Source organism: Akebia trifoliata, chromosome 1 (genome assembly GCF_017979445.1).
Source record: "Akebia trifoliata isolate Shusen 1 chromosome 1, ASM1797944v1, whole genome shotgun sequence".
NCBI lineage: Eukaryota > Viridiplantae > Streptophyta > Magnoliopsida > Ranunculales > Lardizabalaceae > Akebia > Akebia trifoliata.
In genome coordinates this window covers 21,959,516-21,962,416 of record NC_141375.1, presented here as the reverse complement: position 1 = coordinate 21,962,416, position 2,901 = coordinate 21,959,516, and the positions used below count along the sequence as shown (strand labels likewise).

The window sequence follows — 2,901 nt, the reverse complement described above, 5'->3', positions numbered from 1 at the left end:
AAAGAAGACAAGGGTATATTAATCTTTTACACAATAAATGCTTGTTTATATAATAAATGATATGAACATTTACGTATCATTGTCCAACGCTTTTTTTTTTTTAATAATACCCCTCCTCGTTTTGTCTTTCGGTGAAGAAGACAAAGGTGTATTAATCTTTTACACAATAAATGTTTGTTTATATAATAAATGCTATGAGCATTTAGATATTTTAAATTAAAAATCTTTTTTGTAATAAATGCTTTGACAATCAATGCTAACATAATAAATTCACTTATTGATGGCATAATAAATATACTTATTATATAAAGACTAATGTATCCTTTTCTTTTTCACTAAAAAAAACAAAATAAAGAGAGGTATTATTGGAAAAAAAAAATGTTGGAAAATGCTGACGTCCCTATGTGGTCTTGGACATTAGTATTCCCTATATATATATACGGACCTAAATATTTGTAGGTAATATATATATATATATAGGTCGCATCACCCAATGGGCTTAACTACTGATCCCAAACCTCTCCTGAACCAATTTAGAGATTACTCAGCCCGACAACTAAACAGGCCCAATAATACTAGGGTCGCGTTCCTACGACCCCCATTACGACTCTCATCGCGACACACGAAATCAGCCATCGGATTTAGCGCAGATCAGCGGTCCAGATCGCATGTAGATTTAAATTCGATTGTAATGTAACAAAGTTTGTTATTTACAAACGCCTCCCCGTTAAAAAAAACCCAAAAACAGATCTGATTTCTTCTTTGTTTCTGCGTTCGAAGACACACAGATTCAGCTCCTTCAGATCTGATTTCTTCTTCGACAGATTCGTCTTCTTCTTCACTCTCTTCCTCTTCAACGTTATTTACTTCGACAGATTTGTCTTCTTCTTCACTCTCTTCCTCTTCGACGTTATTTTACAATGTTTCAGCACAAATCGATCTCCATCTTCGTCCTCTTCAAATTCACATTTGCGACAACCATTCATCACCGTCTTCCTCATCTCTCTCTCTCTCTCTCTCTCTAACTAGTTGCAAAGAAACGAAGACAGAAACCCAACTCGTCCACCCTCCCTCTGCTGGAAACGAAGACAGAACCTTCTCAAAGATACCCAACTCGGCTTCGTCCTCATCTCTCTCTCTCTCTCTTTCTCTCCAACAGAAACCCTAAGGTAAATTTTTAAATTTTATTTTATTTCATTTGTTTTTTTTTATGTATCGATTATGACGAATCGTATGAGTTTCTTGCAATCGATCTCCATCTCCATCTTCGTCTTCTTCTTCTTCGATTTTTATGTGTGTTGTTGGGTAGCATGGGTTTTCTGCCTAATGGGTTTTGGTTTCGGTACATTGTTCATTTTAAATGTGTTCCTACGACACATATGGGTTTTCTGCCTAATTGGTTTTGGTTTTGTTACATCGTACATGGTATGATACTGCAAATGGGTTTTGGTTTTGGTACATTGTTCATATTAAATCCCAAAACATGTTTTTCCAGTAAATTCATCATGTTTAGTATCAACCAGTTTAGTATCAACCAATTCATTCAAAAATTACCAGTGAAATCGCTGGTAAGGCAAAAATTACCAATGATTTGCATGGTCTTATTAGTCCAACTCCTCAAGGAACTCATCTTCCAATCGTTTTACTTGGAAACGTACAAATTCATTGCCTATTTAATGTGATACTTTGTTTCAGTCCAAAAATGCATTACTGTCCACTTTCTTGTTTCTGGATCAAATTGTCTGGCTTGGGAGAACTGGCATCTATAAGGTACTGTTTTTATGTTCCTTCCATTATGTATTCCTCATAAAATATTTGCGGGAAAAAAAAAAACTTAATTATTTTATTGGTACTCCAGAACAAAGCACGTGCAGAGCTAATTGGCAGGATCTCTCTTTTCTGTTGGATGGGCTCCTTGGCTTGTACCACCTTGGTTGAGGTTTGTACCATCTACATTCCAGCTTCAATGAGAAAGATTTTATACATAGGAATGTGAATAAATGAACGTTTTAGCTTTTGATAGAATACCCATTCACAATATGATCCCCAACTTGAACTATCTGTTTTGTTCCTCTCTTTTCTATATGAAGCTTGTAGAACTTGGAAGCCTTTCAGCATCAACGAAGAAGTTGGAGAAGGATCACAAGAACATTGATAGCTAATCAAGTATGTTTAGCTTGATAGTGCAGACTTGTTTTAAAAGTGTGACCCTATCATATCTTCTCCTTCTCCATTTTTTATTCCAAAGATTGGTTCTTTTTTTACCGCCTTCGTGAATGCAGAACGAGCAATACTACAACAAACTCAAAAAATCAAATGATAGGACTTTGGCTCTCGTAAAAGCCGGTATGGATTTGGTGGTTGTGATTGGGTTGCTTCAACTAGCACCTAAGAAAGTCACTCCCCGTGTAACAGGAGGCTTTGAATTTGTCAGCTCATTGATCTCTTGTTATCAAGTAAAGGCAAAATCCCGATTTGTTTCTATATCTATGGTTATATAGCGCAGAGTTTGGGTGATGAAATTTGTTATGTTGTGCAGTTGCTTCCTTCCCCACCGAAGACCAGGACACAATGAAAGCGGGAGATTCAAGCTTCCACACCATGAAAATATACAAGTTCCGCTAACTTGACAAATGTTCTCATTATTCAGTTACTCTTGATTCAATGAAGTTGTGCTTGAACAGGAGATCTCAAAGTTCCATTCCAATAAGTTGACTCTCATACTGGGTGTAATTCAAATCATTGTTAGTGAAGTTTGTACCATTTATTGTTGCTAAAAAACTGGTTTATCTTGGTCCAGTTGTGGTTAATGGGGTTGCTATGCCCATTGAAATCATTCTAACTAATTATTGAGGATGTATTGGATTGCAGCCATGAGATTGTTGGAATTGTCAAAGAGGT

The 2,901-nt window shown here is 36.1% G+C and overlaps 1 long non-coding RNA gene across 1 annotated transcript; it reads left to right on the top strand.

The window, feature by feature from the left end:
* The first annotated feature begins 757 nt into the window (after positions 1–757).
* On the top strand, positions 758–2,063 carry LOC147410945 (uncharacterized). The gene is made up of 3 exons (XR_015180084.1): positions 758–1,169; positions 1,696–1,770; positions 1,859–2,063. It is a non-coding gene; the product is annotated as an uncharacterized LOC147410945 (long non-coding RNA).
* The last annotated feature ends 838 nt before the right edge of the window (positions 2,064–2,901 follow it).